We start from the raw sequence: 13,971 nt of genomic DNA, 5'->3' as shown, positions 1-13,971 counted from the left end.
AATGACACCACACATACACAATGATAACCAGTCACCTAACATACGAATGGCCTAACGTGTTTCAGGTTACCAGTACAAAAATTTGGTTTTTAATCCCAAACCAGCTGCTTATGCAATGTGTATATTTCGTATGCAATAATAGCAAGCATGCTAGGAAATAAACATTTTCCCCTTAATATCTTGAGCACCAAGGAAAGGAAAAGTTTAGTTCTACAGGCCTAATCCTTTGAAGTCAGTGCAACGGAGCTAATGTACACCTGCTGAGAAGGGCTTACAATCTCTTTAAAATGAAGTACAATGTTCAGAGAGGGTTTATAGACACTCTGTTCTATTAGATGTCTGGTCATTACTGTAAAGGACATGTCAGAATAAAATCATAATTCCAAGAATACCTGTTGGACAGTTTAGAAACAAGCAAAAATGTGATACATCATGTTGGGTCTGGGTTATTTTGTTGGTTGTTGCCGTCTGCCCAACACTGCAACTTATAACCTCTGACTCATTGACTTTCTTTTATGGAGGTGTTTGTGTTTAGAGTTTTCACTGGCCTCCTGAGAAATGAAATTTCTTTCCCTGTGTTCTGTCCTGCAGAAACTTGAATTGTTTAGCATTTTATCTTGGTTTAATTTGGATCATATTGCAACACAATGGTTTGACTCTCTGAAGAATTCATTAGGCCAGGAATGTATTGTAACAACAAAAGAATTAATATTAGATAATAGTGCTAAGATTTTTATGGCTTATTTTTTTTTACAAAGGAAAAGATACTAAAGTGCTTTAAGACACAATTAGGTAGACGCTTACACAAAACTAGTTCTTCTGATGTCAAGACTGAGTAAGGGCATGTAAAACCAGGCTCATAGTTTACTTCAGTGAAATCTCGCAATATGAAGTCTAGAATTTTATTTATTGTGATTTGGCTAGTGGGATTTACAACACACGATCCTACCTGCATGAATTTGATATAAAGAAATATAGTAAGAGCTCTCTGAGACGTATGAAACACACTGTGTCTGCTGGTAAAATCATATTATTAATGGTTTAATTTCTTATATTTTGCACAGGATTCAAGGTTCCAATTAAAACCCTGTTTGGGCCATTGCTTTGCCTTCCAGTTCTTAATCTTTCCCGAAAGCCTCATCACTTATCTAAAACAAAAGAAGAATGAGGTAAGGCGAGAAAGTAATGAAATGCAGCATAACACATCTGTCAAAGGAGCAGAATGTAGCATTAAAAAAATCCAGGATCAATGACATTCAGAAATTATTTGTTGAGCACTAAATGCTTTCATGTGAGGCATCTTAATTCCAAGGGGTCCATGTCTGTATTACGAGTCTAACATACACTGGGGGGTTTGTTGCTTGTGTTAGAGAGTTTTACAGTTGAAGTAGCCACAGGGTATAAATAACTGATGCCAGTACTGTGAGTGATAATCTGTATTGCTAAACAATCTCCTGCTTTGTAGAATGCAACCCTTTAAGAGATTCTTTGACATTTTGGTGCTGAAATTATGAATATAATTAACATTTTTAAAAGTTCTTTAATATCCATTTTTTATAATGTTAGATTTATATTCTCCAAATACAGGCAGTCCTCGTACTTACGACACAATTGGTTCCTGAAAATTGCATTGTAAGTCGAAACGTCGTTACTCGGAACCTCAGTACACTCCGTTGCGGGACCAAGTGTCGTAAAGTCAAAACTAATTGTCAAAAGTCGAATCAGGGTGTCAATTCAGAAACGTTGTAAGGGTCGTTCATCATAAGTCAAACGTGTAAAGTCGAGGACTGCCTGTACACCAAAGGCAACAGTGGGCAATTTGGTATTAAAAGCCTTAACCTAATTCATCATGCACAGGTCTGATAGCCTTTAATTCTTTATTGTTGATAATACATCTTTTTGAAATTCCTGTGCTTGACACTTCATTGCTATGTTGTCACACTGTATTGCATTACTACATTCGATGGCAGATGGAACTAGGGGTGACATATACAGAGGAATTTAAGGCAGGTGTAGAATATATGTCTGGACAGTCTATCGAAATGATCCTAATTTGTTTTCACTCTGTAATATCTGGAGAGTTTAGGGGAGGGTAGGTTCAGGGAGGGTTGAAGAAAAAGTTAAATTTCTTCCTTTGCTCCTACCAGCCTGTTATTGTATATGAGTATTTTTAAAGGCTTATACACTAGACAATGATAAGAAAAAGGAGAGGTATAGCCACAGGCACTTAGTTCATGTCTTATAGGCATCAATTATTCCATATCTGACCTTTCAACTATTGCATCTTCACTTTATGTAAGGGCCAAATTCTTCTGTCAGTTACTGCAATGTAAATAAAGACTATTTTCAAACTTCCATTCAATTCAATAGAAATGTTCTGGAACTAAACTGGTACAAATAAGAACAAAGTTTGGCTCCAAATGGGAGAGTTGCTTCCATTTCAATATCAAAAATTACAAAATTTTGCTCCCAGTTATACTCATGTAACCCCAGTGGTGTAATCAAAGGCAGTATTTGGCTCATACTACTTAGTTTCCCTTTTTTGATATTCCTCTTTATTTCCCTGCCTATATATCATCCAGCATTACAGTTATTCATATTAATACATGGGGCATCAGTGGAAGTTTTCAGGACCATTTGCTAGGAGCAGCTTTGAGACATCACCTCGGATGGTTATGTGCTGCAGTGGTAACTATTGTTTATTTACCCTGGTATTCGCTTAAATCCACTGATTGTTGTGATGTTGACTTGTCTACTTGATGATATTTACAGTAGATTATGATTCTCCTTCGATGATGCTGATAATGCATTATGTTTACTTAACAACTGAAGTCTAATATTTATCCATAGAATAGGAGCAGCATAGATAGCCACAATTTTTTAAAAATGTCGTTTTGATAATTACCATGCATAGCTTTCCTACAGATGCAAAATGGGCCATGTTTGTGTAAATTTCTGAAACAATAACTTGATATTTGTGATGCTGCTGTAATGGTCCTAATAATTTCATTAAGTGTAAACAATGCTTTTTGTAAACCTCCATTTTTTAGTGTTTTCCTAATTCATCCCCAAAAGAACAAGACCTCACTCTGGGCTGAAATTTGACATACAATACATGATCCACGACTAAATTATTTTACACATTCTGAAAAGGAAAAGTTATCTTCAGCTCTAGCAGTAAAAATACTGACCATCTTCTCATGTGGTATAAAGGAGGAATAATTGCGATGAAGTCAGTGGAGTTATACCTCTGGTAAATCAGTGGAAGTGAGATGAGAAAAAGGCTTAGTTAAGCAGAAGTTTGTTTTCAGAAACAACCATTGCTGTAACTAGGGTGACCATACATCCTGTTTTAGCGGGACAGTCCCTTTTTTAAGCCCTGTGCTGGCTGTCCTGTCTATTTTTTGGCAAAACTGGGCATTTGCCCCATTTGCTCTTGCCATACAAGAGCCAGCAAGAGAAAACGGGACAAATGCCCAGTTTTGCCAAGAAAACTGGGGTGCGACCCCTAGGGGGCATGGAGGAACATGTCAGGGATGAGGGGGGAGGGGAAACAAGCAGCAATGCCAGCCCTGCAGGGGAGGGAGGGTTCAGGAGAGGGCTGGGGCCAGACACAGGCAGGCGCCAGGGGAACTCGAGCTGGATGGGCAGCCGTGGGGCTTGGGCCAGTCCTGTGAATGGGGGGATCTGGGGGGCCTTGGGCTGGCCCCATGTGGGTGGGGAAGAGAGGAGGACCTCGGGCCGGCCCCACGCAGTGAGGGGGGGATCTTGGGCTAGCCCTGTGTGATGTCCCATTTTCCCTTGGGGAAAATATGGTCACCCTAGCTATAACCCTCCTGTGATGGGTTGAACCGCTCTTTCAGGGTGCCACTGGATGTTCTGGGGTCCCACTGAGCCCACCTGTCCTACCAAGCTGGGTTTCCTTTACTCTGTGCCACTGTGACAACCTCTCAAGCCCCTTTCCAGCACACACACAGAGGCAGGGACATGCCCAGGTGAAGAATCGCACAGAGTCTGCGATCAGCTAGGGGAATGCCCAGCTCTCCTGTGCACATACCCTCTGGAGTGTAAACCCAGAATAATAATGTCTTGCACTGTATAGAGATCTATTTAGCACAAGCTCATAAAAATCGCCCCCTCCCCCAATGTGGAGGGAGATATGCACAGCTCTTTGTCCCCCTCTCTCCCCCCGCAGTTATGAATCGCACAAACTGGGTTTTGGTATAAATAAGGAATAAGTTTGTTTAACTACAAAAGGTAAATTTTAAGTGATTATAAGGGATAGCAAACAGAACAAAGCCGATTACTAGTAAATAAAACTAAACGCAACGTAAGCTTAATTCTAAATGTAGGCAGGCTGCAGAGTTTCTGCAGCTTAGAGTTCCAGTTATTGCTCTTTACAGACTTGTCTCAGCCTAGACTCAGCCCTTGCCTTTCCTTTGTCTCTTCAGGTGCTTTCAGCAGTCTTCCTCCTTGGGCAGGGAGGCAATGGAGAAGAGCGCTCAGTGACTCCCTTCCCCAGCCTCCAGTAGGATTTACATAAGGCAGGAACCCTTTGTTTCCAGTGGAAAAATATCAGCAGTGTCTAAGGTGGTACTTTGTACCAGTGACATCATCAGATGAGCCTGCAGTGTCAAAGCAACATCCTAGGAAGCTCCTCAGGATGGTGGGAGATTAGTATCTTCAAAGTTCTAATGTCCTCCTTAAATGGCTCATTCAGGCTGATTGCCTACTGTTTGGTGGGCGTTCCCCCAAGTACACACAGTTGTACATAGTCAATCTTCCTGACTTCAGATACAGAAATGATACATGTATACAAATTGGATAATCACATTCAGCAAATTATAACCTTTCCAATGATACCTTACATGACCCATCTTGCATAAAATATATTTTAGTTATGCCATATTCATATCATAACAATATTTTTTTGAAGACTATGGAGTGTCACAGCCCCAAAGTCATTGTTTCTTATAATGAATGCTTGCACATGAATGGTACATGATGGTGGCGGTGTTTATTTGTATTACCGTTGTGCCTTGGAGCCCTACTCATGGACAACAGAGCAGTAACACATAATATATGTACCATTATACACTGCAGACACATTTTTAATGATGACCACGGGGTATCTACACACATGGTCGCCCTTAAAAATTTGTCTTGCGTAATAAATTTACCTGAATTTAAGAAGTACTCTAGGACTATCCTATGATTGGTATAGAAAATTTGAGTTATGTATGAAAATACTATTTTGGGTGTATTTAAAGGTTACTAAAATATATTCATTACCACCTAGCACATCCTCTGTGACCTGTACAGAGGTCTCATGGTACCTGATTCTAGTCCCACCTCTTAAATTAAGAGTGACTCAGTATAGGTCTAAGAAGTTATGCCAGTAGCATTTCAGAGCCTTTCCTTTAATTGATGATTATCTCAGATTTTTATGGCTAACTAATTCTCTTGGTTTTTTATCATTAAAAATTTTAATATCAAAACCTGCCAGTTACTGTAATGTCTTCACTTCAAAAAAAAATTTTTTTTTGAGGTATTCCAATAATTTAACAAATATAATTCTAGAAATTAACTGTTTGGGAGCATAATTTCCTTGACATTAATAGGGTGGATCACTTATTGATACTCAGTAAATCCACTTTTTGTTTCAGTGCAAACATTTCTATTCTGCTCCTGTAAGTAACTATATCCATGTTTTTGTAAAGCTTCTTTCTGTGAAGGATGAGAAAATACAGAAGATGTTTTTCCCCATCTGTCTGATTTTTGGAAGTTGATATGAAAAACAGAGACAAAGACCTTAGAACAATAGGAAAGTTTGTTTTCTTTAGCAGGCTAAAAGATTCCTGTTTAAAATCTTTTGGGCATTGACAGGTCATTTGTTTGACGGGCAGATATGTTTCATGGTTTGCTATACTTGCAGTAGTGTGTTTAAGATCTAGATAGATAAATATTCATATTCATTTTACTTATGAGATAGCTTATTGTCCTTAGTGCACAGCAACAACCTATTATGTCATGGATGAGAGATCTTGAGTCAAATGTTCAGTGTACAATTTCTGCAGGGCTGAAGGCTTTCAGTGATTCTAGTCTTTTCAATGCACAAATCCTTTGTTTGAATATAAAGTTTGAGTACGATAAAGATTAATCTTTATCTATTAATTGTTAGGTGTACTAATTGCATGATTATGCAACACCATTATGAGTAATGTTTTCTGCTGCTTTTTTATTTACTCCCTTTCTTTGGTGCAATCAGAAAAAAATGTTCTGCAGTCAAAGTCCTTTAGGAGATACATGTATGCATGCACTAGACGTGGCTAATACCTAATGCAAAAGAGGTTTAATAGGGTTACAGTCCTTCAACATGAAGTGTGGTTTGTTTGATAATCATTTTAAGATATTCATTTTTTCAAAAGATTCATATGGGTTTGCAAACAAGCTCTAGTGTGCGGTGTACTTCCCATTTTAGCTACAGTACTATTTAAAATGCTTGAGGGTTCTCAACACAGTCAAAGGTTTGCTCTAAGGATTTTATACATTCATTTCTGGCTGAGGCTCACATCAAAGATTTTCTATTAATATTTCCATGATGAAGTAGGAGTCAGGCTGCTGGAAATGGCTATGCAATCAATGAAAAATACTGTTCTTTGCACTTTCATTTGAGGATTCAAAAGCACAAATTACAAATATTAATAAAGTCATATAAAAATCTTGTGAAACTAGATCAGTATTAATATCCCCTTTTAAAGACTAGTAAAATAAGGAACAAATTAGTTACCAGTACGGTCTGAAAACTACCCACTTACTTTGCATGGTTCCATGTTTGTGTGCCAGTGTACCTGGAGACATCTACAAAAGTGCTGAATTGCAGTCCGGCTGAAGTCCATAATTACAGTCCACTTTTTGAGAATTTGGAGAAGCTTGACTCCTGAATCTAAACTTCAGGTCTCTCTCTGTCTAATTTTTGATTAAACTCAACCTAAAAATCAAACTCCAAGGAATAAGAATATTATGCAGACAGAAATTGTAAAGAAGTAGGGTTCACTGACTCTCATGTGCCCCAAATCAACTTTCCAACAGCTATGTCCACCTTACTCCACAGGTATACATGAAAAATATTCATTAAAACATACTATGTTCAATATAAAGTCTGTTCTGTGCTAGAGAAAAGCCAGATCACCAACTGTGTATTTAGGAGCAAAGAAAGAATAGCCATCTAATCAAAATCCAGGGGGCAAAGCGTTTGGTAGAGGTTTTCAGCAAGCTCTTTTTTATTCTGAATCAAATACACTTAGTACAGTGTATCTCATTAAAACTTCATAAAGTGATTGTTCAAATTTTACAACCAGTTCTGTACCTTATTATAAAACTTTCTTGCTGTATTTACTGTACATTTAAACACTTTCAGCTATGAATGGTGTTTATGAGACATAGAAAGAGGTTAGAGTATTAAGTTGTCTAGTACCAGAAAGTGCCATACAAATTATTATGCTCATGTCTCACTAATTTGTCACAGTGTAATTTGGTACCAACTTTTAGAAGCAATAGTTTCAGAAATGCTAACAATGGATTTGGTACCAATTCCAAAATACGTGATTGCCTGGACCTCAAAGTAGATAACTATGAGCTTGATCCTGTACTCCTTACTCAGACAACTCTCCAGTTATGAATAGGAGTGCACAGTGCCATGGGTGATAGAGAGATCTTTTTTAAAATGTTCAGTAATATGAACATCAAGCTAATACGGCTTAACTCTTGAATCTGCTCTCGGATATTTTTGATTTAATTTCTTTAAAAAAATGCTCTGTTTTTAAAAGGGAGTAAAGAGCATTTCCTGGAGATAACTTGTACTATCAATCAGTGAAGTGTCATTTCTTTAATTATGTATATAAAATATAAAACTAGGAGTTACTGTATAATTCCAACTGTGTGCGTTTTTTCAGTCTGTCACCATGGAGACAGCTTCCTGCAATTTTCCAAAGTTCTGTCCCTTCAGATAAATGCACCTTTACACAATTCAAATGATTTCATAATATTTAACGTCTCTTCTAGAAATCTGATGTATTAGCTTAACCTAATAATCTGTTTGTGTTCAGTGTAGCAAAATTGCATACTTAGCAGAGCTGTTGCTGCCCTGTTCCAATATGTTTTGTAAATCTGTGACTCAGTAACACACAGGAGACAAAACTAATCCATCAGAAAAGCTCAAAGTTAAAAATACCAATAGATGTTTCCAGTATATCTTTTTATTGTGTTGACCTTAAGTAGTTATATACTGATAATAAAGTCTTATAACAATCTTCTGAGACTAGATCAGTATTAACATCCCACTTCAAAGACTAGTAAAGTGAGGAACAAATTAGTTACAGCCACATTGCGAAAGCTACCCACTAATCTTGAGTTACATAATACTGATTGTTATATGCTATGGCTAATACATGCTTTTACTAGGATTAGATGCTTAGGACACAGTAAGTAACCAGCATGACATTGTATCTTCTCTTTACCATTGCTGGCACCAGGAAGTCAATACTTTATGAAATGTGTAACTCCTTTCTGAGTCTAGAACACTTATAAAATGACACAGAGCTCTTCTTCAGGTCTATGTAAACTTAAAAGCTTTTCTCTCTCACCAACAGAAGTTGGTTCAATAATAGATATTACCTCACCCACCTTGTCTCTCTAATATCCTGCAACCAACATGGCTACAACAATGCTGCATACATTTGACTTACACTTAAAAAAATTTAAATTATTTTCCTCTCTGAGCATCAATATTTTTCATATGCAGGAGATGAATAGTGACTAGGGTAGCGACCAACTGTTCACCAGAGATTTGAATGCTGGTGTTGAAAGCTCTGCAAGCTTGCTTGAAAAAAAAATTCAACATTTAACTGTCATCCTTATAAATAATAATAATAATAATAATAATTAATGGAGATATCCCATCTCCTAGAACTGGAAGGGACCTTGAAAGGTCATCGAGTCCAGCCCCCTGCCTTCACTAGCAGGACCAAGTACTGATTTTGCCCCAGATCCCCAAGTGGCCCCCTCAAGGATTGAACTCACAACCCTGGGTTTAGCAGGCCAATGCTCAAACCACTGAGCTATCCCTCCCCCCCCCATTGTGATCCTTTTGGGATCACAATGAAGAGGAAGGCTGGAAATATCAATTCAAGTCTCTGTAAGCACAAAAGGTCTGAACAAGACAGTGGTATCAAGAAATTGCTCTAAAATCAGGGAGGTGGGGTGCATGCACCAGTTGCATGTCAGAGTGAGGGAGGAATGGTAGCATGGGATAAGAATAGACACTAACTGTATATCAATATTACATGCTCTTATCAAAAGTCTTTAGCAAGTTTCATTTTACTTAAGACTATGTCTATAAGTAATATTTTAATACCTTTTTATTACCTGGTTATTTGATTTTTGCTAGCAGCCAAGGAGGAAGGTAATTGGAAACCCAATGGCAAATAGAAGATCTGAGTGTAGAACTGGGGAAAGGTTAACTAAAATCTGATTTCTTTTCCCTTCTGTCTCCTTCTTTGACATCTACTTGGACACATTTCTTCAGTTTTAGCAATCTCTACTCCCCCCCGCCCCAGTATATAAATAAATCTGGAGATTGTTTGTTTGATAATAGTCATTGACTTTGGTTTCAGGATTAACTTTCTACCTCTGGAGAGCTAGGCTAAAATCCCATTTAAGTATGCTGGTCTCATCATAATCCCTAGTAGACATTTGTCTACATCTTAAAATCACCAACAAAGAAATTTCAGTATAATAATCTTCTACTCAAGAGAAGCCCATGTCTGAAATAGTAAGGAGTGCGGCAGATCAGGACTGAGCTGCGCAGGAAAGTGTGAACCGTGGCAAAGTAATAGTATCCTTAGAGATATACTCATCTCATTTACATGAGGGCTAAATTCACATACAAATATACAAAATTCACATACAGATATAAAAAGGTGTGAAGTATGCAAAACAAATCTTTGTGAACACAGACAAAAACAGCATGTTTAAGCTCTTAATTTAATTACTGGACATTTATTTTGATTTGTATCTGAAACACAGCAGGAAGAGGAGAGAGCGATTGCATGCACTGGAATAAAAATAGCTCATTTAAATGCACAATATTTTCCATTAAACTGTCCCTTAGGCTTACAAGCCTAGAGAGGGTTGTTTTCCCTCCCCCTCACCGCCTTTTTTTTTTTTTTTTTTTTTTTTTACTTAATGAGGTTTATTTTAATTTCAGTATGAAACAACAGGAATCTTGGATCGAGATCATAACACAGGATGTTTCCAATTATTTAAATACATTGTTGTTTATAGGTATTATTGCCTCTTATTACACCCTCACTAGCAAAATAAGGTGCTATGTTAACTAGGCATGACACAGACACAGTATCAAACCCCAGGGATCTTCCCCCACCCCTTGTCATTTAACTGGGGTGTATGAGTCCACACACATCGCCCCACCTCATTGCCTGGGCCAGTTTTAATCTCGTGTTTGAACTCATACAACTGGAGAGTTCTGCTGATTTTCATTTCTGAATGATCAGTGATTTGGAAACTAAATATACACTCAGCAAAAAAAGAGAAAATAAAACAAATGTGCCAGCATTGTGTGTTGTGTTTCAGAGGTTATCACGGCATTCTACAATGAAAATTCTTTGATGATTATTTAGTTAGGAATCATGTTTTGTTTAATTTTTCCTTGAAAGAATTTTATTGATTGCTATTTTCATTGCATGTGGATCAAATCTCCATTTTTTTCTTTCTCCGGGTTTAGCATTTTGTTGTTTTTCACACCTTTCTATATTTCTACATTTCATGGAGGAGAGAGTCCGAAAGGTTACATAGATGTATTGAATAAATTTCATTTTTAAGTCTGTGAGTGATTTATTATACCACTGCACACTTTGTTGCATCTCTTTTCACTAATGTGATTTCTCAAGTCTTCACTAGTTAATCCATTGTAATTTTAACTGGCAGAAAACATCAATTAGCAGTATTAAATTTTTTCTTAGTTAGCAAAGCAGAAAGTTAATTTTAGTGTTTATTTAGGTATCCATTGACCTATCTGTTGGTGCAGAAATGCCAATAACTGTATTTATGTAGTTTTTAAAAAATATTTTTTAACCTGTCTGAGGGAGTGAATCATTCGTGGAAAAATAGCTTGGATTTTACCTTTGGTCATTGTTTTGTGTGATTTTTCTTGCATAATTAAATGCTCAGAAGTTGAGTTAGAGTTTTGTTAAAATAGAGGCCTCCATAACTGTGCCTGCAATATATGCAGGTGCATGCATTCATGCCTGCAAATCCCTGCATTTGTATACTCAGACTGAGCAACCATGCAGCCTCTTTGCACACACAAGTGAGTAAGCCTGAAAATACTGCCTGCACAGTTTGGAAAGCTCCTCTCAAAATTTAGAATATGGAAGGAGTTCTGGGGGGGGAAATGTTATCTATTTATATATTATCCAGTATTTACAACACTTTACAATGAGATGTATTAGTTTTAATAATTCATCATTTAAGAGTTCAGTGTGGGTAATTTATTAATAATATGGCATCATCAGTTATTTCTCCTTTTTATTTCTCATTTCCTATTTTTATCCCACTGAACTTATCATTCTGTTTTATGGTTGTATTGAAAAGTAGTGGTGAAATCTTGTTGTACCCCTTGGCTTATAAGTACTATGTAGAGATGTATATGCAGTACAAAAGTTTCAGTCAGAGATTTAGAGTAGAGCTGTTTTTCCACTGGAAAATGCTGGTTTGTCATAACCAAAACTTTTTGTAGGGATGCATCGGATTCAACAAAACTTTTGTCAATAAAGGTTTCTCAGGTGATGGATGTGTAGGTCAGACAGGCGCACCCTGGAAATAGCCTGGTGATCAAATCACTCTACTGGGGAATGAGAGACCTAGGTTCAAAACTCTGCTCCACCTGATCCATATCAGGGATCTACATCCCATATGAGTGCCATAACCAGTGGGCTTATAGAGTCAGTCTCTGGCCCAGTGAATATATAACTATTTATACAAAGCGGAACAGCTTTAACAAGGGAGACTAAGCCTCCCTCCCCCACAGAATAGACATAGGTGTGCGCAGCCCATTTCATTAGGGTGTGCACCCAGGGAGCCCCTGCCCTGCCATAGTCCCGCCCCCATCCACTCCCTCCTACTTCCCGCCCCCTGACTTCCCCCCTCAGAACCCCCCCCCGTGCTCCTTGTCCCCTGACTACCCCCTCCTGGGACCCCTGCCCCTAACTGCCCACCCAGGACTCCACCCCCTACCTAAGCCTCCCTGCTCCTTGTCCCCTGACTGCCCCCCTAGAACCCTACCCCCTACCTGTCCCCTGACTGCCCCCACCTCTTATCCAACCCCCCCGGCCCCGGACCCCTTACCATGAGATGAGGCTCCTAGCCTCCACGCAGAGCCAAGCACTGCCCCGCGGGAGCACACAGCCCCGGCCCCCAGAGTGCTGCGCACGGCGGCATAGCACCAGGGGAGGGGGGAGCGTGTCTGCCTCCCCACGGAGCCAAATGCTGCCCTGCGGGAGCGCGCAGCCCCGGTCCCCAGAGCGCTGCGCGTGCGGCGGCATGGCTCATGGGGAGGGAGGAGCGTGTCTGACTCCCCGTGGAGCCCCGGCCCCAAGAGCGCTGCACGCAGCAGCATAGCACCAGGGGAGGGGGGAGCGTGTCTGCCTCCCCGCGGAGCCAAACACTGCCCCGGCCCGGGAGCGCAAACCCAGCGGCTTGCCAGCCGGGAGAGGGGGGCCATTTGCCCACCCCGTGCGCACGCCTATGAGAATAGACCAGGGGTCAGCAACGTTTCAGAAGTGTTGTGCCGAGTCTTCATTTATTCACTCTGATTTAAGGTTTCGCATGCCAGTAATACATTTTAACGTTTTTAGAAGGTCTCTTTCTATAAGTCTATAATATATAACTAAACTATTGTTGTATGTAAAGTAAATAAGGTTTTTAAAATGTTTAAGAAACTTCATTTAAAATTAAATTAAAATGCAGAACCCCCCAGACTGGTGGCCAGGACCCAGGCAGTGTGAGTGCCACTGAAAATCAGCTCGCGTGCCGCCTTTGGCACGCGTGCCGTAGGTTGCCTACCCCTGGAATAGACAATAGCCTGTTCATTAGGGCAGTCATCTGGGATGTGGGAGGTCCAGCTTCAAGTCCCTGGTCTGAATCAGGCAGAGTAGGAATTTGAAGTTGCATCTCCACATCCCAGGTGAGAGACCTGATCACAGGTTATTGGGATGGCGGTTTCTCTTCTCACTTTTTGTTGAAAAACTTAAAAGGTCTCATGTTTGTCCAGTGTGAAATGGGAAACTGTTAGAAAACAAAACTTCTCATGGAACAGGAAAACCACTTCCTGTCCTGCTCTAGTGTGAAGTAACTGTCTATGGGTTTAGGGTTGCCAATCCTCCAGGATTGTCCTGGAGTCTTCAGAATTAAAGATTAATCTTTAATTACAGATAATGTCATGTGATGAAACCTCCAGGAATTCATCCAACCAAAGTTGGTAACCCTATATGGGCTTGTCTACTCAGGAAGTTAGTGGAAAGTAAGCTAGGGTGCAAATTTAAAGTGCAATAGCTATTCCTTACGAACTCCCTGTGTGGACATTCCTACTGAGCCTTAAAAGAGTTTTTACAGTCAAATGACAGCTTTCTCTGTGTTAACTATGGGCTTGTCTACACAGGAAGTTATGATCTGTCTACCAATTTCTTTAATATTCCATCACTGATCTTTGGTACTGTTTCCTAATCCCTGTGTATCTATTTCACATTGTCTGTGCATCTATCCCAGTACCTTATATATCAATTCGGTGATCAACTCAGTAATACAACCACCTTATGCTGAATATCTGGTACCTGGAATAACAGTTTATACAGTATCCAAATCTAAATGTATCAGTATATAGAACACTAAAGA

This window comes from Emys orbicularis, chromosome 9, assembly GCF_028017835.1.
Source record: "Emys orbicularis isolate rEmyOrb1 chromosome 9, rEmyOrb1.hap1, whole genome shotgun sequence".
Lineage (NCBI taxonomy): Eukaryota > Metazoa > Chordata > Testudines > Emydidae > Emys > Emys orbicularis.
The sequence above is the reverse complement of the archived record's forward strand: the minus strand, read 5'-3'. Positions refer to the sequence as shown.